The sequence below is a fragment of the Salarias fasciatus genome, chromosome 18 (assembly GCF_902148845.1).
Source record: "Salarias fasciatus chromosome 18, fSalaFa1.1, whole genome shotgun sequence".
Lineage (NCBI taxonomy): Eukaryota > Metazoa > Chordata > Actinopteri > Blenniiformes > Blenniidae > Salarias > Salarias fasciatus.
The window spans coordinates 22,698,876-22,723,446 of record NC_043762.1 but is presented as its reverse complement, the minus strand read 5'-3'; positions in this window follow the sequence as shown (position 1 = coordinate 22,723,446).

Below are 24,571 nucleotides of genomic sequence, written 5' to 3'. Positions count from 1 at the left end.
AAAAAATGCAGTATGAATGTCCTATTAATTAATTATCATCAAAAAAATTTCAGCAGTATTTTGTGAAGGTTCAGTGAGCGGCCTGCTCATTAGTGTTGTTCTACACGGTCGCGGTTGAGCTGCGGAGCTTCTTGTATTTGTGCCGTCTGCCGACTGCGTTAGCATTAGCCTGGTCCAGAGCCGTGGCCTGAGCCCCATCTCCCTGACGGAGGGCAGACTCACTGGTCCTGGACTAACTGGAAGAAATGACATGATTTTCCTCAGCATCCATAACACTTGTTTTGGATTAGCAGGAAATGTTAACTCGTCTGCAGGTTGACTTACCTTTGCTCAGTTGGGTTTTTCTGTGTTTTTACTTTGTTGAAGTTCCTGTTTTTCGTTTCTTTCAAAGCACCGACCTGCTGATTGTTTTGCATCTGCCTCCCACTAACCAACGTAAATCCAGACCACACAGTTCCAACAGCTCAGCTCATCCATCACAGCAGCAACGACAGCTCTGTGCGCATCAAGACACTGAGTAGCAATGCAATAGTTACTCCATCAAGCAACTTTTTTTTAAATTGCTATAACTTGTCCAGAGAACTCCACTCATGATTAGTTCAATCAGTTCATAATCTCCAACATGCGTCACACTGCAAAGCTTCACTTTAAAACTCGAGCTCAGCAAAGTCGTCCATCTGATCCTTTCAGAGTGAGGTTGGCTTGGTTCGAGGAACTGGTCAAACTCTCCAGATAAATTACCGGGCTGAAAAGTGCTCCTGGTTTCCCATTTGTCCAGCCGGTAATTCCGAGCGAGATCAGCGCTTTGTGCTCTTCGGGTAGTGTAGGGATAAGACGTCCAGGCCGGACTGATGCATGATTTCCCTGGAGCAATGGCTGCTGACAACAAACGCAGAAAGGAGCACAGTACAGGTGAACAACTGAAAATAGTTTTCCGTGGGCGGGTGGCAAATTACCTCCAGCACTCACAGGACACTCTTTTCATTACTGCATGAGACCCATCATGGTAAGATTGTGGCAAGTCTTGCTGGGACACATGCCTCTTTTTCACATTAACTTTGTTATGCTGAACATTTTTCTGACACGACTCTGATATCAGTAACACTGACTCTCACAAGGAGAAAAAAGCATTTATAGAAATATACTTAGTATCACTGGGACACCATCGTAGCTGTAAATAAATGACTGATAATGACAAGTTAAAGTGCAGTTACGCTCAGTTACAGTGCCGCTGAAAACAGAAAGGAGCTTCAACAAGTCCTGTGATTTAAATCATGGAAAAAAGAGACTAAAGGTCTTATTCACTCATTTCCATGGCCGTGTGAATACAGCAGCAACTGGTGCTGTCATATCCCCTTTAAACCAACTCCATGTTTATTCTGAGATCCTTTGGAGGAAATCCAATTGATCGATTGTAAAAGTTTCTCACATTTGAGGCTCAGAGTCTGTGTTTACCGGCTCCAACAATAAAAGACAGCTGACCGCTTTAAAAAACCTAAAAGGTATTATTTGTTGTGCTGAAAAAACATGTTCAGAGTTAAAATTATTCGTTGTTTTTTTAGAATTGACATTGCACGTTACACTAGGCTGTGCTGAAAATTTGATCTCTGGTAAAATTTAGTGGAATTTAGGTATTTCCAAAAAGGCAGTTGGCCATTTGTTGGACACAGCATGCATTTTTTATTAGTTCATTGGTTACAACCTTTAATTCATCAGTAAGATGGTGCAAACTTCCAGAGAGACTTTTCTTTCTCTGGTAATATGCTTTGGATTAATTTGGAGGGTTTTTTTTTGTTTGTTTGTTTTGTTTTTTCTTCAGAATATATTCAGATAAATATGTATATATATATTCTGATATATATGTGTATAATGAGTTCTAGTGAGCCTGATTTAGAATTTACTGAAGCTTGTTTAAAAATAATTAATTAAAAAATTGATGTTTTAGAAAGAAAATTAAATACACTGAAATGCAGTCGATAGCAAAACTAATTTGAATGAAATGAACTCAGCAGTTAGCACATCAGAACTTTTTTTCTGTATGTTTTCATCTGGAGAACTTGAAATAAGCACTTCCAAACAACACAGTCCTTTCAGAAGCCGCCAACATTAGCTGTCCTGCCTTGCAGTGAAACAGAGTTTCTCTCAGTGAAACCAAACACAGAAAAGTCCCGCTGTCAGCAATTACAGAGTCACTTGAATGTTGTGTTCACCCCACCACTGGCAGACTGGTTTTACACCTAATTAACTGTCAGCAGCGTTAAAAACTAATAAAAACTACTTCAAAAGGAGTCTGGACAGAGGATTTGTAGCACAGAACATGCTTCTTCTGTTCAGAAAAAAACAGAAGACTAAAAGTGTGCTGAGTTCACCAGAAATAAATTAAATAAGTCACATCTGGAGAGAGTTTGATGAGTTGATACAACTGATTCCCACAATATGATGGGTTTATGGCACTTTTTAAAGTGACTGCAGTGTTTGGAATAATAAGAAAATGTAGGTGTTGCCATCTAAAGTCACTTAATTCCTTTCAGTTCTATTTCATGCTGATAGCGCTGAATCTTCCTCTTCGCTCAAGCGCAGGTCGAGTTTTATCCAACAGCGTCACTTGTGAACTCTGGGTGACCCTAGAAAGGTGTAAATTCCAGGTCACTTCAGGTTTGCTCTTTGTTTTCTTCTCTTGTTCGATTTGCATCCAGCTTGAAGATTACGGGATGAACCTGTCCGGCATCATGAAGCTCTTTCTGCTGGAAGCAGGCGGCCATGTTGATTGGAGCAGCGAATTTCCCTCCTAAGGCTGTGCAGTAGCGTCCCCGTTTTCTCCATCACCTGAGGCGGGTTGGCGCCGCTGTGGTGTCTCCTTCAGGTGAGAGATTCATTTGTAACCTCCCGGCAGACGATAAGGTTTGATGAATCTGTTGTTTTTCTTTTTGAGTGATGGGGGACAGCGGCCTCGCTCTCTGATGTGCCGGCCACGGCCGTTAGCGATGCGGTTTGTGCTAGCTTTGCTGCGTGGAGGCACTGCTAATGCGTCCGTTGCCCGGCTGGAGAAACAGAAGTAATAATTCTGGACTGGTTGATAACGTGGCTTAGGTGTTTGTGAAGCCATGTTTGGGCTTTCCCCGACGATCTGGCCCCCGCCATGGGGGTTAGCTTGCTGCTGCTAGTGATGGCTGCTGCTGTGTTTTTTCCATTTACTGATTGTCGTCGCCGGTCCTGCCTGCTGCTGGCTGGAGGAAGCCACCGTGTGGCCGCTCCCTCTCCTGAGTGTAGCCCCAGCGGGAAATTTAGGGCTTGGTAGGCTAGCATCTGCTGTGTGGGCGACGTAGGCTGTTGCATGGACCTTCGGCCCTCAGCAGGTGGCGCCGACACGAAGGCAGCAGCCAGAGGGAGCTGAGCTGCTAGCCTGGTGAATCTGCGTTGGCGGTGTACCTCTTCCTTCAGCTTATCACCTTGTCCTCAGGCGTGTTGACGTGCCGGCCGTGGCTGTTAGCGGCGCTGGTTGTGTTAGCTCACCCGCTGCAGTCGAGGCACCACTCATGCACGCCTCGCCCGGCTTATCCTGGTTGATAGCCTGGTTGATAGCCGCCATGTGGCCATTCCCTCTTTTGGATGTAGCTTCAGCTAAGCTAAGCCTGGTGATCTTGCGCCGGATGTGTAGATGGCGTACGGCCCTTCCCTCAGCTAACCCTGTTTCCACCACCTCGAGCCACCCTGTTCGTGTCAGTTTGGAGCCTGTGACTGGTGGAGGTTGCGTCGCACCCTTCACATAGCTAATATGCTCTGTTTGTATGTTTGGCTACTGGAAGGCCTGATTTGCTGCTGAGCAGCTGTACGGATCAGGCGGACCACCCTGAATGTCGGAGCGCCGTCCGCCCGGCTGCAGGTACGACAGTTGGTGGAAGTTGTTCAGCGGTGCAGCTTCTGCAGGGAGGACCTGGTGCTTTTCCTGGTCCCTCCAGTCTTGGATTCTTGCAGGCTCCTCTGGAGGGAAGTCACATTCCATCCACCCTGAGGGTGTTTGTGGCAGCAATATCAGCCGTGCTTGATAGAGATGCGATGGCACAGCTGGAAGCCATTACCTGGCGTCGGCTTTCTCAACGGGGCTCAGAGACTTCACCCCCCGAGAGCCCCCCGGGCCCCGGATCTGCTTCTGGTGCTGGAGGGCCTGTGTCAGCCTCCCTGTGAGCCTTGGCAGCAGCGAAGCTGCATTGGGTTCCATGCAAAGCTATATTTTTGCTGACCGTTACCTCGGCGAAATGCGCGGGGGTGTACACGCTTTGTCTGTCAGCCCATTATGCCTGAAGTGGCACCTGGATGTTTGGGGTGCCGCTCTAAGACCGAACGTTGTCCTTTCCCACAGGTGCTGTTGGGTCTACATTCCTATTCAGCCTATACGGCTCACTTCATATGGCTTTCCATCGAGCGTCTCCTGAGACGGGGTGGAAATCTTGTCCTGTCAATCCCAGATGACCGCCAGAGCGCTCTGTCACTCAGAGTCTGTGTGAACACACAAGGAGATTCTGACCAAGAATTAATACCTTTCTAGGGTCACCCAGGGGTCACAAGTGATGCTGGTGGTATACATACTCGAACCACAGAGCAGAACATTCAGTGAATTTAGCTCCGCCTTCTGGCGGTCATCCAGGATTCATAAAGCCGTAGTTACATTCGTAACTTTCATTTTTATATGTAGGATAATGGCTTTTTTGTGTCCATCCTGTGCAACCTTTCATGCTCTGCTCAATTTCCTAAACAATACTGAGAAGTTTTACAAGACGGAGAAGAGTGAAGGTCTTCTTAGGCCAGGAGTTTTTGTGGTAGACGTGTGGGCTGCCGAGACATTTCCACAATTCATGAAGGAGCATGTGGCGCTTCATCAAACTGCCTGTCTTTCAACAGATTGTGGAAATTTACCTTGAGAGAAAGCGAGCGGTGTGGGAGTGACAAAGAAGGAAATGAGGGAGAGTTTTACTGAGGGAGATGCTCAAGGTTTAAAGGTTTAAAAGGCTGCTCTGATTTATCAGGCAGTTTACTGATCGAAGGGACGGATGTGAGTTGGACGAAACACTCCACGTGGAAGTTAAAGTCAAAACTATGAGCACAGCAACATATTGAACTGAAAGTGCTGGTTAGTTAGATTCATGGGTCTACTGTTATATATTAACAGTAGATCCATACATACTGTTATATATTATGAGATTTGCTGCTTGTTAAGCTACAATTATGACAAGTAGTAATAGTAGTAATGATATTAAAAGAAAATATTTCCTATACTGTAAACACTCTCTCTCTCTGTCTATCAATCATCAGGCAGGAAATGATCAAATCAGACTGATAAATCTTTGAGTCATTCCTTCTCGACCCACAGTGGACACTTGTGTTGTAGAAGTTCATCTTAGTGAGTCTGTGCTCTCTTAAGGAAAAGTTCTGCGTCGGGGGGAGAGGCGCCTGTCTGGAGGAGGCATGTTCTACCCCTCTGTACAAGTAGTCTGGTCTCCCCTCAGTCCATGCATGTGTGAGGTCAAGCGGTCTCGTTATTGCTGGTTGGTGGGAGTGTTTGTGGTTGTCTTGTCTCTCTGTGTTTGTCCTGTACTGTCTGGAGGCCTGTGCGGCTGGACCCGGCCTTCGCTCTCTGTCAGCTGAGACGGACTCCTGCACTGCGCAGCCCTGAACTGAATAAAGTGGTGAAGCAGCATAGAAGAGGGGGGACTGAGCATGGAGACAGAGGTGGAGGCAGATCTTCCTGAGAAGGACAGACAGACGGAGAAGCGGAGAACCTGACGAGGCAAAGGCAGCAGTGGTGGTGGGACTGTGAGCGAGAAGCCGTCTCTGCTTACAGTGATCGAAGCACAATGAGATGAACATGCAATATACAAGATCTTCATAAATCAGGCAGCGTGCGTCCCCTCAGTATCTTTACCTTCTCCTCCCAGACCATGGCGTCAGTCACTGCTAGAAACGACTGAATGTGGAGGGTTGAATACTTCCTGCCACATCCTTTCAGCCCAGCACCAATGGGCTGATATTGAATGCAAACCGCCGTGCTGTGGTTTCCTTCCAGCTGCAAGTGCAAATACAAAACAGTGGTAATCTTTAAAGTCATTATCATAAACATGTCACTTTCCCCTGCTGCTGTTCTGGGATCCACTCATCACAGCAGTTTGTTTTGTTCCCCTGTATTCTGTATTTGGCTTGTTTGGTCAGCATTCACTGCTTCCCCAGTGCTTCATCAGTTGGATGCTTCTGTTTCTTCTGTTTAATCTTGACATGTTTGGTAATATTGATCGGGATTCGGTGAGGATGTGCAGGTAGGTAACTCGTTGTTTAGCTGGTCAAAACACATCAACCATGGCTTGTTCATCGCTCGCCTGTCAAAACAAGGACCCAAATCTCTTTGCTCGTGGTGAGGCGACGCCCAGCCGGGACAGCGGTAATCAATGGAGCTCGCCAGAGGCAGGAGGCGGAAAGGTGTGAGACTGGCAGCTAGGTTTAACAGTAAAATCAACACACAGTTAGGACCGCTTCAATGTTTTTTTTATTGTCTGCGAACATCTAAATCATTTTGAAAAAAATTTAATTAAAAAGTTAAATTCATATGTCCAGCCGCAGCAGCATCACAGCTGCAAACATTAAAATATAAAAGTTCACATTTAATGCTGGCTCTGAGTAACACAATGCTATTCTGTAACGCCGCCAGTTCTGACAGTGACAGGGTAATTAGTGACTGCTGTTATGAAATTAATAATGCATGTATAATTATTTATTCCATAACGCTTCAATTCTTTACTCGGAGTCCATGGAAACAGTTGAACTGCTGAGCTTCTGTCTGTCAGTTATTTAATGAATTTTCATTTGCAAGCAGATCTCAGTCCTCTCCCCGTTACCTGAAATGTGTCCAGTTAGCGCCAACATAAGTCTGCATTCCTAGTATCTGTGATCCATCAGCACAGACGACAACTTGTGTTAGTTTACCTTCAGTCTTTTGTTTTTGCTTCGTCCCGTTGTCAGGGGTTCCTTTTTTTCTTCATCATGATGAACAGTTTGTTCACTTTCCTCTGAATCACAGATGTTTTCTGACAGTTGTGACTGCTCACTTAGGATGTTACAGCAACTTCTGATAATGACCTAAACTGATGACCCACTAGACCAACTATGCTTCTTGAAGTTAGCTGGCTATTTAAAAAGGAACTAGTAACTAATCCTGTCACCCTCACAGTACTGGTTAGTGTGTGTGGCTGTTTGGACGAGCGGTAAAATCCAGCCCATTACGCTGGGCCTGACTCTCTTCCTTGTGTACGCCCCCCCAGGCTTTGACATACTCTCAGATATGATTGCAGCAAAAAGCCATTTGGCCATTAACCAAAGAAAGCGAGGCGGACCGGAGGAGATGGAGGAGAAGCGGGAGTGGCCGGAAAAACAAGGGATGAGAAAAGTGGAACCTGGAGAGAGCGAGCCGTTATGGATCACCCTTCCTTACATCTAACAAGACCACACACACACACACACACACACACACACACACACACACACACACACACACACACACACACACACACACACACTCCTTCCAGAATACCACTCATCCCAGTCATAAGGATAATAACCCGCCCCGGCCGTCGCTGCATTCCTCTCTCACTACCGGCTGCAGCCCAGGAGAAAATGAAACCGGAGACTGTGGGAGCTGACACATGTATCCTTCAGAGCCTGGACCAGATCTGGCTAATGCATCACCCCAGGGGGTCTCAGCGTACGTGTACACTCTCAGAAGAGGCGGTGAAGAAGGCAGGAGGAGATGGTCCAGGTTGTGCTGGGACAGGACGGCCTGGGACGCCGGTCTTCGTCCAGAAACAGGCTGACTGGATCACAGCATGTGATCTGGGATCCAGATCGTTTACGATGGTCTCAACACTTCGCAGTGTCTTCAGTCCAGAGCGGCGCCACTCTGCTCTCCTGGTTCACTCTGACCGACCCGCTGCGTTTATGATCGGTATCTTTATCATGGAAGACCTAACCAGCCTGTCTTTAGCTCTGCTTTTTATGTTTATCGCTTTGTTCGGCTTAATGTGCCGCTGGCTGTGACTTTGTGTTTGGAAAGTAGGAGTGCGTCAGGAAAATCTTCCTGGGCTCATAAATGTCAGGTGAATAAATGGTTTTAAGATATGGAATCATCAAGATGATGGATCTCAGAAACGTTTCTGCTGAGATACTCACCAGTAGTTGTTTCCATTTATCTTAAATTTTGTCTTTATTTCATTCATTAACTGGAATATGATGAAGCAGCTTGCTCGCTGAAAGTTTAGAAGAAGTTATTCCTTAGAAATCATAAAAGAGGATTAAATTTTATCGGTACTGAACTCCTGTCCACTTATTTCTAAAATGGGAATCAAAGCTTGGTTTTTCATTTTATTTCACTTGTCATTGAGCAGTTGTTATTAGTACAATTATAATTTAAAAAAAAATAATGCAGTGTTTTCTGTTAAAAAAAAAAAAATCTAATTTATTGCTGACTGATTGTCTATGGGATAAAATATCATTCACCATTTGTAATTCAAATTCAGATTGGACGGTGTGTAAACTGTAAATGAACACTGGCTGCACCGGATTTGGAAATGTCATAAACCGTATGTTATTCACAATGGAAGTCAGATAACTCAGAAAACCTAAAATTGAGCATTTTGTATAACGAAAAACATTTGATCATTTAGAAACTGCTCCGCATTTTGAAAAGCTTCCAACAAAAGGCTGGAGAAGTGAATGCTCCTCCTAAACAGTAAATTGATAAACTGGTGGAGTATTTCACAAACAATTATTTGGTAACTGCTAAAATAATCTGTTTTGTTTGTTTGTTTTTTAAAGACCATTTCAGAAATGGTGGAATTCCACATTTCTGCAAAAGGTATGTCACAAAATGAGAAACAGTATTTAATGGAATAACTTCAGGAATCCTGGATTTATCAACAAAGACATTTTGAGAATGTACAATGGACAAAGAATAAAATATTTGAACAAGGATAGACTTAATTGAGAGCCTTGTCAATAGCTACACACTGTAAAAACAAAATGCTTCCAAAGAAATGGCTTCCTCACGTTTTATCCTCCGTCGCCCTCAGCTGGGTCCAGATGTGATGTGTTGTTGAAAAACTAGAACCTGATGCTGCTGACTGGAGGTCAGAAATCTTCCCTTTGACCAATAGGTAGAAAATGTTGCATTGTGGTTAAATTCACACAGAGTTTGTGATCTGAAGCTGATCTGTTGTCATGGACTTTATTTTATTTTCATACAGCAGTGCTTCTTTGCTCACAGGCTTGGTTCAGATTGAGCTTCATAGCTTATAACATAAAACTCATAATTCTGGAAATGTACCAAGTAAATCATTGTAAATAAATTCAGTAAATGTTTTGAATCATGTATCTGTGTCTTGATGTTTTAACAAAAGCCATTTCTATGGTTAAAGTGTGTAAAGTGTGAGTGTGAAGCATCTTGTTCTCACCTGACATTAGATATATTCATGCTGGAGAGTTTCCAGTTCTCCCACTTCTGCTTTCATCTGATTAAAGATGGCGCCGATGTGAACAAGGTTCATCAAACTCAATGACAATTCCTTAAATCGGTGTGTATCATTTCATGCATATGACAGACTGATAGCTTTGAAGCTTGTGTGTCGATGTTTATATATATTGAAGGACTCTGAAAAGTGCAGGATTCATTAGCATCTTTAGAAAATTGGGACTCTTTTCTTCAGAAAAAGAGAAAAATTTAGATTAAATAATCCTGAAAAAAATCAGACAAATTAGGATCTATAATTTGTCCTCCAGGCTAAAAATCTGAAGACACTGCTCAGAAGAAAGATTAAAGCCAAAACATTTACACGAGATATTAGCAAAATTCTACAATTCTACAGTTTTATTGTAAGAAGTGTGTGAATCTGAGAATACTTAACACACTGCACCGCTGCCCTCCCCAGAGGCCCGCCGGGCTGAAGCGTCCTTCTGAAGGACACTGCCAGAGGACTCCCGTCCCCACCGCCTCTCCGTTAGCCAGCCAATGGAAGCACGGCCATGTGTGTTAGAGCGCCGAAGTGGTGGCAGCCGGCCGGCTGGCTGCTCTTTTAACGTGTTTGTGCCCAGAAATGTTAAACTTGACAAACTTATTTAGTAAAATCCACGATATAATCAGGTTTGTCTTTCTCTTATTAATTCTTGACTTTTTAATCAATGGCAAACAGAAAACGCACTGAACCCTGCCCCAACAGCCTGGCGTCAAACCTGCAACCTTCCAACTACCCTGAGAAAAGTTTGGCCACCGAAAAAATCCCCCAAAATTTAAAAAAAAATCGCAGGTGTGACTCCATCAGCTGTGAGCGTTCGTGGTTCATGGTGCAGGCGGCTTCCTGTTTGACCACGCCACAGTGGAAGGAGCCTGTCAGTCGAAGCTGAGGGGAAAATATCCGCTGCCAGCCTGAAGAGTCTGGAGTGTCGGCCGCGTTCTACGTTCTCTCTTCAGCATCTACTTAATATACATCTTGCCTGCTTTACTGGTTCTGAAAGAAACACACCTGAACAAGAACAAGACCGGCGACGTCTGATCTGACGGAGAACATCACAGCTGGTGAAAACACTTCAGGAACAAATCCGTGTTTTTTCTTACCTGTGCAGTAAATTTGATGGATTCTGTAAATACAGTATATTACACTCCGATGATCAGATTTAATTAAAAAAAAATACTTGTTGAGACATTGAATTGGTGTTTTTATGGGTGGCCTTTGTTGATTGGTGTGTTTTCACTGACATTAACGATGAGCTGATTTCCTCTTTATTTTCTGAAAAACTCCCCACTGAGATTTATAAACAGCGCCCGTCTGTACCGGCCAAGGTCAGGCCACTCCAATCAAATGCTCCATCCATCAGCAGAAGACCATCACGGCTTCACCTCATTGGCCAGCGCTGCAGGCAGGCTCGGGAAGCTTGATGGAAAAAGTGGAAAAAAAAAGCAGAGAGGAGGGAAGGACAGATAATCGCTTCTTAGCATTTTCCTGAGAAGCGGTGGAAGGAAGCAGCGCCGAGATGTTTGAGAGGCTGAGGGAGGACTGGAAAAAAACACTGTTCTGAAATATTAATAGCTGACATTCCTCCGCCGGATTCACGGCGGCATTACTGTGTGTGAAGAGGTGACATATTGTGGAGATTGGGTGATGATGGCATTCAGCGTGAAAACACACTTCCTGTGCACACTGCTGTCGTTGTGAGTGAGCGGCAGGCTGGGAGGGCAGCGGCCGTCTGCTGCGCGCCCTCACACACACTCTCATGGAAATTAAAGCCGGCTGCCATCGCCTCTCAACGGCAGGAATGTAAATGGAGATGGTCGGGGCGGGCGAGTGTGTGTGTGTGTGTGTGTGTGTGTGTGTGTCAGACTGAGGCAGGACTAGATTGACTCGACAAAACGCCGTCAGGCAAATGAATACACTGATGCCTGGTTTGATGGGTTCATTATGAAATTTGAATTTATAAAGTTTTACCAGGGGCGTTGAGCGCACGGCTCAGCTGACCAGGCTCACCTGGTCCATCGTTCAGAACGTACTTCCTCTGGAATGACTTTAGGTAATAAATAGGTTTTTTTATTCTCTTTTTTTTTTTTTTTTTTTTTTTTTTTTGTACAATGACCACCAATGTCTAGCCTGGCCTTCATATCTGGGGTTTGCATGTTCTCCCCTTGCATGTGTGGGCACTCCTCTTTCCTCCCACAGTCCACAAACATGCTGTGATGTTTGTCCTGTGATGGACTGCAGACCTGTCGAGGACACTCGGTGCTCGTCCTCCGTTAACTGGGACTGACTTCGGAGCTCCGCTCGCCGAAACTGGATATGATTAGAATAGAAGATGGATGGGTAGATTTAGTGACAGCACTCTCCCAGAAAATCAGATTAAACCAAAAATCAATGACTTGTGTGTGCATATCTTCATGGCAAACAAGAAAACAAACAACTCAGAGATCAGGATCCTTTTTATCATAGAGCGTTTTCTTATGTCGCAGTGTTTTTATTAATGCATTTTCATCTGCTTTATTCCACAACATGTAGAAGAATTCTGTCATGTTTATATTAACAAAAAGCACTGCAACTTGTAAAAAAAGACAGCTTCCACATATATACATACATATATATGTATATATATATATAAATATATATACAGTATATATATATATACACACATACACAGTATTTAAAAAAAACCCTTTCTAACACATAATTTATCCCCATTTTTACTTTTTTTTCTTTCTAAAGCCATCAATAGTCATGTCCAAGTGGAAGCTGGTGTGTGCGGAAACAGAGCTCCTGGAACAAAGACTGAAGGATCACAGCGTCCACTGTGCTGAGAGACACTGGGACACAAACAAGAGGACAGGGGGGCCGTCTTCAAACTGGCTTTTTCTTTCTTTCTTTCTGGGTCAGAAGTAGCGTCTGCCAAACAACACCCTGGCGGTCTCTCAGGTCTGCAGAGTCAGGATCCGACGGGAATCCGGTCCAGCCCAGATCCTCTCATCTCAGCTTCAGTCCTTCAGATGCTGCATGCCGTTTGTGGAGAAAGCTCTGCTCCCAGTCAGCTGATGACCTGAGCTTACATCTGGATGTTTGTTCAGACTTGAGCAGCGCAGACGCCACACTTCAGCCTTTATTCTGAGGACTCGCTTCTCACGGACCCTTCTTCAGTCTCCAGCTGAGAGCTCAGACTCACACTTTTATAAAGACATCTCTGAATGAAAAACTGTGAGAAATGGGTTTAACTGGTGCATGACTAATTTCTCTGTGGGCTCCAGCAACATTTTAACTTCCAATGGCCGACTAGTTGGAAAATCAGTTGTTAGTAAGCTGGAGTCCGTTCTTGCCCTTACAGCCCTGCAGGCCTGACTGGCTGCATGACTGCTGAGCTGCCTTACACCTGAACAAAGCACAAATCAGTTTAACCAGTAACATTTCACATGTTATTGTGGTTTATTAGTTGTTTTAACAATACAGCTGCGGTGTGCTGGAACCTGAAGAGCATTCTCAATCCTCCTCAAGTCGCCAGTCCGTGCTACAATATAATATAAATGTGTGTTAACGCTGTCAGTGTGGCTCCTGGTGCTGCTGGACTGAAGAACTACTAGAGGAACATAGTCTGAACTGATGGAGCTGATCCTGAGTCAGAAAGAACGAAAGTCAGATTCTCAGTAGGTTTAGAGGTTAAAGGTCATGTTGTTGGTATTAAAGGGGCTGTATCATGCAAAATTCACTTTTTGTATGTTTTAACCTTGTTATATAGTTATGTACTCACCAAAAACACCCCAAAGCGGTTTTTTTCCTCTGTGCCCGCGTATTTGAGCTTTCCTCATGTTTGTGCTGCTCAGAGAGGCAGCCCCTCCAACATCCGTGAAAACACTCTGTTTCCCACGTTTACGTCACACGGTGAAGATGGCTCCCCTGAGCCCCCCTCCCGCAGGCCCTCGGCAATCAGCGTTGCTGCTTTTTTCTAACTCTGATTACGGAGATAAACTTTAACCATCGTCTGAAAGCAACAGTCAAGGAAGAGCAAGAGTCTGAAGAGTCTGCGCTTGGTGAGTTTCTAACAGGAAAAGACGTTTTCGCGTGTCTTTGTTTGTAGAGAAGCCAAAGCTAAAGAGCTAAAGCTAGCCAGCGTATTTGTTTTGAAGCGCTGATTGGTTGAAGTTCGCTGTCAGTCGAAGTCCACAGGGGGAGAGGCGGGATTTTCAGTGAAACGGAGCGTTTTCTCTTCCGGGTTTCAGAATTAGCCCCAGAAAATCTTTTATTTCACACAAAATTACTTTTCCTTAGCGCCAAAAATAAACTATTACCATGTTAATGCCATTTCTAGGGTTTGGACTAGCTAAAAAAGCATGATACTGCCCCTTTAATTGGGGCGTAACAGAGTTCAGCAGAGTTCATAACACTCAGAGCATTTAGTGTTTACTGTGTGGAGCTGTCAATACACTGTGAGGATGACACATTGTACTTTGTCTTTATTTTTATGTTTGCTGGTGAAGTAATCTAAAAGTACCTAAAAGTAATCTGGTACGTTACTTTTTAATTGAAGTAATTAGAGTAAATTAATGATTACATATTTTGACAGGTAACGTGTAATTGTACCGGATTACAATTTTAAATAACCCTCCCAACCCTGAACACAACACATCATATTTGCCATTAATACTATGAAAGTAGAAATTACAGAAAAAACTGGATAACAAAATCCTTTGAGGGTCTTTTTGAGTAGTTAATCCAGGAACTAGTCATGGTTACAGTGAATCAACAACTAACTAAAACTAGTCAACAAACTGAGTCACTGTGGAAAATAACAATTAGATGAGAACATAATCTTACTGTCAGACTCCTTCATGTAAACCTGCTGAAAGCCTCAAGTAGCCACGCCCCCTTATTATGAAAACTTTAATGCTCTATAGAAAATTAAATAATGATATATTTTCAGATGGACCACCTGATCTCTCTTCCAGACGATGAAATGCAATGAAAAAAACAACTCTGAACTGTAGAAACTCGGCCGATCTAGTTTTATTCATGTTTCATTTTGAATTAGAGTCTATGGAGTCACAGCCTTTATGGAGCCAGCCCCTGGTGAACACTGTGATATTGCAAGTTTTTGACACTTCCGGGTTGGTCTCGTGTTTTCAGCCACATGTTCCGTCCACTTCTTTACAGTCTATGGTTAAATATCGTCCAGCACAGAAATCATAGTGAGCTAGTTGAAGAGAAAAACCCCTGGAGCCTCGCGTGACGGGGCAGTCGGCCTGCCCGAGCTGCTGTCGTGTTTATTTTTTTACTTTATAATATTATTATTATTATTTTTTCATAAAACCTGTGGGGAGTATTGTTCTGTGGTCCTGGCTGTAGTCGTGGCTGCTCGGCCTGGTGTTCTTCTGTCTTTCCCGTCATTCCAGCAGGTATTCCAGTCAGGTGAAGGAGTTGGTCAGGTTACAGTTTCTACAGTTTCCTTCTTCAGGAACTCCTGACTGGTTTTTGTCAACTTTCTGTGGATTGTTATTGTGCTGGAATATCCTGCCAGAGTTCAGCTACCAGAGAGCGAGAGTCGTATTGTCAGAAACCTTCATGTTTACGTCTATAAATGTCATCTCCCCAACATTTACTGTACGCACCTCACTGCTGGCGCCGTATCCTCAGCAGGGCTGTCCAGAGCTATATCGGTCTCTCCTGACTGCAGGAGGCGCTTCCTGGATTCATCCGCCTGCTTCTTCTACAGCAGGCTAATCCTGCAGCGTTGTGTTAAAGAGCAGACGAGGATTTATTTTTGTTGGTGGGAGGATTTCCACTCGCATCGTGCAGTCTACGCTGTCAGGGAAACTGAGTCTCATTGTTTGAAACCAGATTTTATTTTTGGACTTGTATATTTTACTAATGGGATCATTTATAGAGGATGACCCTGCATCTATTGTTAATGGTGCAATAGATTGATTTTGACCTTTTCCAGTTACTGCGATATTTTCTTTGCCATCTGGAGCCATTATGAAGATACACAAATGCATTTCACGAGTCTGAAACAGAAAGAGTTCTTCAGGCAACATTTGAATATATAACTGCTTTTATGAGGTCTTGTCCAATTAAAGCTTCATGAGTTGTGTTTGGGTGATCGGGGGGGGGGGGGGGGGGGGGGGGGGGGTCATGGCCACCGGGCGTTTCCTCTCTGCTCACTTTACTGCGTCTTTTATGAGTAAAAGGTGAACGGACTGTATTTCCACAACTCGTTACACAGCTTTAAAAGTCAGAACACACTCTGCACTCGGCCACAGCCACTCATTCACACACTGACTCAGTGCCTTGCCCAAGGACACTTTGACACATGGTGGGGGAATCAAACCGTCAACTTTTCGATTGGAAAATGATGTTTCTGTGGGTAATACTACTTAAACATAATAACTGCTGATAATATAAGTTTTATGCAACTTTCTACCATGACATTGACCGTAAACAGGAATTGAATATCGCCATACACACTGCTGAAAGATGAAATCAATAATCACACGTGGTGCTCGTCAGGAAGCTGCCGAGATATTAGTCACCTCAACAAAATCGATCATGCATGTTGATAATCAGCCAATACAGATGTTCAGATAATTCTGAAAGGTTATTAGCAGGAACATCTGATCCTACGGTGCTGGAGTGTTTCTACTGACAAGCACAAGTCAATGAATCATCAATGTGTGTGTGTGTGTGTGTGTGTGTGTGTGTGTGTTTACCCATGTGTGTTGCTGACCTGAAGTGTGTAAGTATCCAGTGAAATTGATCCACCACTTCAAGCCATTAGGCTGACTGAACTCAGATCCTCGGTGTGCGGCGAGCGGCAGCGGCGGCGGCGGCCAGCAGGGGGTTCGGCCACGACGCATGAGTGCTGCGGGGAGCAGAAGTCAGATAAGGCACTTTGGAAGTGTGTTTGTGCTGGAAGCTGCCTCCAGGGGGGTCAGCTGACTCGGTCCACCCTGCCTTTATGGTGACACAGGGATGCCGTGTGGACGCCGGGACACCAGGCTCTGTTTCCTGGCATTGTAATCAGAGCTGCGACATTCTTCTTCTTCTTCTTCTTTCTGTAATGAAGAATCTACAAATGTACTTTTTACTCATTAATGCACAGCAGGAAATACATTAAATTGAATTGCTTTGTTTCCGTTTTAATATTTTCTCTGCTTATATGTCAGATGAGAAACTGTTTCAGGTATTAAAGGCAACGTTTGTTTTTTTTTGGGGGGGGGTTTACCGGCAATACTCAGTATATTTAAAATCATACTTTATTATTCGATATACAAGCCGAAGACAACAGAAAACATGATTAGGATGCATAGAGGGTAGTTCAGACCTGACAGCAGCTCAGAGATGATGCTGGTCCTCCGCTGCCTCTGGGCCGCCGCCGCCGGGCCGCCGCCATCCTGTTTGTAAACGGGTCAAATAGTAACTTTTGGGCTCTTTTCTGGGTTGACCAATCACAAAGCTCAACCCTGCCCGGACTGGATGAGGCTTTGTTCTGGTTGTGAAAGTGCCGATAGGGGAAGACGCTGATGCACGCTCAGAATCACAGTAGCTTGATTTAGTGTCTGAGGGATTGGCTCGAAACCGAGGTATTGGTGTGTTTTCTCTCGCTCTCTCTCTCGCTCTCTCTCTCTCTCTCCTGGACACACTGCACAGCTCATGCAGCTATGCGTGTCTCTGGGTGGGACAGTCCACATCTCAGTGTTGGTGGAGGATGCAGTGCTACAGTCACCTTGAGTGTGTTCTTCATCTTCCCTTTGATGTGCTCACACTCCACATCATTTTCATAAAGTGTGCTCTTGAAAGAAGTGTGTACCTGGAATGGAAAGTGGAGGCCATCCTCTGAAGCCTTCATCCTTCACCGTCCACAGAGGGTGTGTGTCTCCGACAATCACTTCAAACTGCTGCAGGAAGTGAACTGGCTCCATGGAACGTGGTGCAGCCGTCCATACAGAGCCGTCCATACAGAGCCCTGAGTCATCCATAAAGAGCCATCCTTACAGAGACGTTCATACAGACATACAGTCACCGGGGAAAGGGGAAATAACCACATGGGTCTTTACTATCCAGCAATTCTTTATTTTATTTTAACTGAATAATGTACAAAATAAGGGTTTTCTTACTGAGCAGTAAACCATACTCCTCACCCTATGCATTAACAACTGTGCTTCAGTCTTTTTTTACACTTTGAACCACACACACACACACACACACACAACTCACATGCAACAATCCAAGTTTGCGGCCGTTCAAACTCGTCTTACCTTATTTGATTCAAAACTAGAATTTGGCACTCAGAGAGCGCAGACCTCCGCCACAGGTGAAATCAGTCACCAACAACAATAAGAACACCATATATAATAAAACAACATAGTGATCGGGGGTGTGATCGGAGCGGGGCGCTGCGGAGCGCTGCAGCGTGCGGTGCACGGAGCGGTGCAGCAAGCGGCGCGGCGTGCGGCGAGGTGCGGCGAGGTGCCCGCATGCCGCACAGGCCCCCTGTCGGCGGGCCTGCGCAACTATGTCAAAGACTGCCCTATCTCTCAATGATAAAGAATCCTTTAAAAAATTCCTGGATCCAGACAGTGATCCAGATCATCACCAAAATTTAATGGATTCTAAGTTAGCCCAAAACCCACCTTTCCACAAAGTTTCATTGCAATCCGTCCATAACTTTTTCTGTAATGTTGCTAACAAACCAACCAACAAACAAACCAACAAACCGACGTGATTACATAACCTCCTTGGCGGAGGTAATAAACTTTAAGCTCAGACAAGTGACGTTCAGTGATCTCGGGTTCTCCTGTGTGGATAAAACACACTGACTAATGTCTGAACATTTTCTGTAACAATGGAGAAATTTGTTTTCACAAAATTTGTATTCAGAACGTCGCCTTGGTGGATCTTTTCTCTCTCTCTCTCTCTCTCTCTCTCTCTTGGTTCCTTACAATTGTTTGGTCAAAACAAATTTAAATGTGTGTGGCTAAAGCAGAAAAATGAACATCCCGCCTACATTTGTTCTTTTTTAATAATTTTTTGTTTTTTTTGTCAAAACAGCTTATGTATCTTGGCCAACACATGAAATCAAACATGTTTTCCTTGCAGCCCGTCTCCACTGTCATCATTCCAGGAGTCTTTCTGTCGTTCCTGCACTGCTTTCACGTGTATGCTTGGTTTTATAACTGACACAGAGTTTGGTGTCGGATTGAAACAATAATTTTGACACCTTCACTTGTTTTCTCTCGTCTCTCTTTCACCAACCCGTCCCTCGCTGTTGTCCCTATCCTATAATTTTATATTCACACCATCAAATTTTCTGCCACAGATCAAACGCTCACAGCGACAAATCTTCCTGCGAAATGCAGGGACGGCCGTCGACAGCTGCAAAGATAAAACAAAGCTCCGATCGGGAAGATTAGTGTTTGTCATATGAATCACACGCTGGTTTAAACACCATCATTAAAAATACATTGCTGATAGTGGCATATGCATGTCAAATAGAGCAATTCAAACCACAGAGTTAACCATTTATCTCAACATCAACACATTCCAGACACACTTAGAGCCTCTTTTTCTGTTTTATTATGACATTAACTCATTTCATTTGTCGTTTTATTAAAAAGAATATAATCTTTCCAGCTGAGAATTTAGACCGAAACAAACATAGTTACATAAAAAAAACCAGCAAAAACATCATGGAACCACAGTCCTGTTTGAACGGAGACGCCGACTCGGACGCCGTCCATGCTGCATAGCCTCCGGAGCCAGTGACCCCTGACCCCTGTGCTTGCTCAGTAGACCGTCCATAGGCGAGCACTTAAGCTTTGTGGAGGTAAAAGCATGAGCGGCGAGCACGGAGCAGCAGTGATCTCCCGCCGGTGTGTCCATGCAGGAGGCGTTCAGGTGCACTGTGGAGGGCTACTGTTCCGAAACCAACACACAATGACTCCTGTTGCAAGACTGAAAGCATAAAAACATCCTGTGGCTTCGCCGCCGGAGGGGCTGGTGCAGAAAGCAGCATAGATTAAAATGAGAGCAGATCTATGGAGGCTGTGCAGGTAGATTCCTGCTGTCTGCACACAGGTTTAAATAAAACTATTGAATCCAGACCATGCTTTTTTCATTCCAGTTGTAAATCTGGTGTCGTCATGCTGCAGAATAAATATTCCATTTGAATTAAAAAATTGTTTAATGAACCAAAATGTCTAAAATTTCCAAAAACATTTTCCAAGTTGTAGCAAATCAGGAAACGAGGGAATAAAATATTGCTTCTCTTGAGGTGTTTGATCTGTCATACGGACAGAGATGCTGCGGAGACTTAACCCATAAATCAATACGTCCACCAAGACTGGCTTTCAGTGAGGTCCTCATGTGAACATGTGAATTCTGGACAATGTGTTGTCTCTCCATGCCAAGGTTAGCGATTCAAAACCCACTTCTGTATGTTCATCTATACATAGACACTGCTGAAACGGTGAAAAGGTGCTATATTAATCATCCTTTTAGCGTTTGGACATAAGAATATCTGCAGACACAACTAAATGAGCGGCAGGCTCATTGTGTACACGGCGCTTCACTTTAACTGGTGATGAAAACCAGCAGAGCCGCTCGAGACTCGAGCCGGGAGAGAAAGAGGGCCGGTCCAATAAACGCAGAGCTGAGATGAGTGGAAGTCATTACTCACTGTCACAGCGCGACTGACAGCTACATCAGGAATGAAAGAGCACGCACCCGGCTATTTATAAATAACAGTGACAGGAGCTCACAGTTGATGTTCCACTCCATGTCAGTCCCGCCCAGCCCCCACCCCCACCGTCCCACCCCACCACCACCACCCCCATCCCCACCATTTTCTCTCAGCAGCTGGAGGGATGCAGCCGGAGGTCCCATGTGCAAACGCTCTGGCACAATAACCTTTCTCTTTATAGCTGTCTTCCATAGGAAAACACACACACATGCACTAAAATTCCAGCGTGGAACCCCGTCCACCTGTCACAGGCTGGCGTGTGATCCTTCCCGAGAGCGACTCCCATTCGCCTCCTTTTAATTGGTTGCAGCTCTGCTCAGAGCGGAGCGGCGTCCTGCAGAAGGCCCGGTAATGGTTTACCATGGGAGCAGCGCATTAAACACACAGGTCAGCCAAAACCCCCGAGGAGCAGTGGGACGCATGCAGCGCCCCCTACAGCCTCCCTTACCGACGCTCACTGTTCAGTCGTCATAAAGCGGCGGCGCCGTGTTATCAGTCTGGGTTCACGGGGATGAACCCGCTCTGCGCCGGCGGTTTATGAACCGCTGTTAGGAATGCACGGAGGAAACGAGGCAGGAGGAGTGATGGGCTGATCTTAGATTTGGCCTCCGGGAGTCCTGCTCTTTCAACATGTCCCGGTAATAGGTCTGATAATAAGATGTACTGTTATGTAATGTCTGAAGTCAATAGGTAAGTCAATAAAAATCTGAAAGTGTCCCTGGTGGCACGCATCCTGGGTGAGCTGATCCAGATCTGAATGGAGAGAAAGGTTCTGCTTGTTCAGTTATCTTGTGGTGCAGTTCGATTAAATATTTTCTTTCTATATCAACCCAAGCTTCAAGAGGCAGCGCATAATAAAGTGGCTCTTCTATACACATTTCTATTCATGTTTTCACAAGTTTACATAAAATACTCGTCTTTACGATCTGCACTATGTGAGTGAGATGTCAATGCAAGAGTCCACCGGCTTCATTTTCAGTGTAAGTTGAAACTAAAACCACAAAGTTGTGGCAGGAGACAATGTTTGTAATCTGAAGACAGAAAAGATCAACCGCAGGAAGAAATAAAACATCTCCTCCCTGCCAGGCCGGTTTCCCTCCAGACGCAGCATCTGGTGAGACATTCCAGCGCCGCAGTGTTGTGGCGTCCAGCAGACATCAGAGGCTTTTCAGCCACTGTTTTTCGCCGTCAGCGCGACGGTGACACGGCGTTTCTGTGCCTCAACCCTTTAAGTGCAGAGAGAACTAAAGCTGCTGACTCGCTGTTTTCCCTGCGCAGCTGCTGTGGACAACGACAGCTCCGGCCTGCAAGAGGCGCCGCAGGAAAATACTCCTCTCACTGGCAGAAATGACTGTTTGGGTTTGGATTCTCTGTGAAAAATGACAGTGAAACAAAAACAACAGTAAGGCGGCTTGAAATGTACGACAAACTGAAACTACTTTAATTAATGAAAACCCATCACTGGAAAACACATCATTTAAGTGACAAAGTACAAAAATATATAGAAACACACACATGGGGAGAACATCCAAACTCTATTTGCATATTAAAGGGCAACTCCGGTTTTTTGACACCTGGACCTTATTTCTAGGTGTGTGCATGCTCATATACTCACTCAGACAAACATCGTGCAGCTCGGAGTCCTTCAGAAGTTATTTAGGTCCAAACAATGTAGCCGCACTTAGCGGGGGCCACAGCAAGGGCGCTTTAGTGCAGGATATAATCTCTGCAAAATCGCTCATTTCAGCTATATTTTTTCATCCATCGCCAGTGTTATCATAAAGTCAGCTCGTCTACCGACTTCAGGTGGGTCAGCTGACAGTTTTCGCTAACTTAGCCACAATTAGGTCGGATGGGAACGCTGCAGCTCCTCTCCTCAGCAGAGAAGCACTTTGAGTCAGCCTCGGCTGTCACAGCGCCTGGGTGCCTGACTTCCAGGGGCCGACTTGGGGCCGATTGGGTAAACGGCCCGGAGCTGCTCCACGGAGGCTGACGGGAGCGTTCCGGATCTCTGCTCCCGGGCGGAGACGCGCTCCGTGCCGGCCGCAGAGTGCGTGGGGATCCGCCGCATAACCACGGAGGCGGAGAGGAGCTCTGCGGCGTTCCCATCCGAGCTAATTGTGGCTAAGTTAGCACGGTGTCAGAGAAGAGCGAAGTGCAGCAGATCCCATCAGAGCAGAGCAGATCAGAGCTTTGAGCATCCAACCCTGGGGTGCTCCTGGAAGTCTCTCCTCACCGAGAGTCTCTGGAGGTCTCCAAGCTGGGCGAGGAGCGCTGTGCGTGGGCTGCGGGGCGGCTGACGGGAGAGGCTCCAGCATCCGAGCTAATTGTGGCTAAGTTAGCATGGTGTCAGAGAAGAGCTGAGCACAGCAGATCCCATCAGAGCAGAACAAAGCTTTGAGCATCCAACCCCGGACCGAAAGGCAACCCAGGGCCACCACGGCGCCCCCCGCCCAGCACGGCGCCCAGCGCTGCCGCCGTTTCGGACGGTTCCCCCGACCCAGCGGCCTAGCCTCCAGGCCCGGCTCCGCAGGCAGGCGACCGGACACACGCGCCGGCCGCCCCTGGCCGTCTGACCATCTTCAGGTGGGGTAGACGAGCTGACTTTATGCAGCCTCCCGGCGAGTCAGACGCTCGGGGAGCCGTGACAGCCAGGCTGACTCAAAGTGCTTCTCTGCTGAGGAGAGGAGCTGCAACGTTCCCATCCGAGCTAATTGTGGCTAAGTTAGCGAAAACTGTCAGCTGACCCACCTGAAGACGGTAGACGAGCTGACTTTATGATAACACTGGCAATGGATGAAGAAATATAGCCGAAATGAGCAATTTTGCAGAGATTTAATCCCGCACTAAAGCTCCATTGCCGTGGCCCCCGCTAAGTGCGGCTAAATCGGTTGGATCTAAATAACTGGCTGAAAGTTGAAATTAAGTTTGCTATGTGGTTAGATTTAGACACTAAAACTACTCATGTTCACTCAACATGTGAATCTCTTCTCACTGCTTTGCTCAGAACCAGTCAGACAGAATGCAGCTGAGTCCTAATATCCTGTAGCTGCAGGAGTGATACAGAAACAGCTCTTTAATTAGTTTACAGTTATTCTACACCTTTGACTGAACAGCTCATTAACATGAGTCGATCCGACGTCCCCAGGACTTCTGGAATACATCAGTTCACAAGTTTTCAGTTCTGTCAACATGAACAACAGACGCAGTGACTTAAGATTCAAACCTCCCATTTTTTTAAACAGCTGGACTCTTCTTGGTGAAAATGCTGGCGGCTTCAGCCTTAATGAGCGTTTTTATGCCACGTAACAAGAAATGAGTTTCATCTTCACTGCAGAAACTGCTGCTCTTTGATTTCTCCGCTGTTGCTCATCATGTTTGTGTCTTTTACTTTGAGAGGAATCCAATATTGCATTAAATATTGGAAACCAGGGCTTTTCTCTCGTCACATTTCTGAAGTGTATGTAAATGCCTCCAATCAGATTATTGTAATTATCCGCTTGCTGCCAGTCTTGGGATTTTCGACTGCAGTCAGTAGACCTGAAGCCCGTCATGCTGCAGACACGTCCTCTCCGGGTGCAGGGTGGACGGTTCAGGTTGCATTTCATGATACTGTGGTGAACTGTGTCAAGTAACAATAGATTTCTGAAGTACTCTTCAGTGCACGAGGCTATAAATATCCCCGGAGCATGACACCTTCCCCGGCAAGGCCATCTGTGTCTTCAAGGTCACATTCAGCCATGCACACGTTTGCCCTCAGTGAACTGACATTCTGCCGGGTTCTGTGATTTTATTTTTTAAAGCATGATGTGCCGTAGGACGATGGACGCTTACATTTAGCACAGTCTATAGTGACTGTCTGAAAACATAGCGGAGCTGAAACTCAGCGCCGATGGTATTTCAGTTTCAAAGTGATGAGAGCCAGAGTCGGAAACGTTTCATACAGACATTATAAATGCTTTAAAGCAGTTCCCAAAACAATTTACTCATTTCTAATCCTCCTTTTCTTTCATTTCTCAGGCAGCAGCTTCAAAGGCTGTTTTTACTTTGGAAGAATTACCATCAGTTTACTCAAGAAAATGGAAATGTGAAGGTTAACAAGTCAGGAATTACTGTTTTGTCTCTTTTTTAACATGAACGCCCAAAAAGTCTTGCCCCGTCCACTCCTCATTGTTTGGATTTTGGAGTTGGGCTCAGTCTGGGTAGGAGCCCATAGAAGGGGATTCAGCTCGGTCGTGAAACAGCCGAGCCAATCAGCGTTGCCACTTTTTGTTTT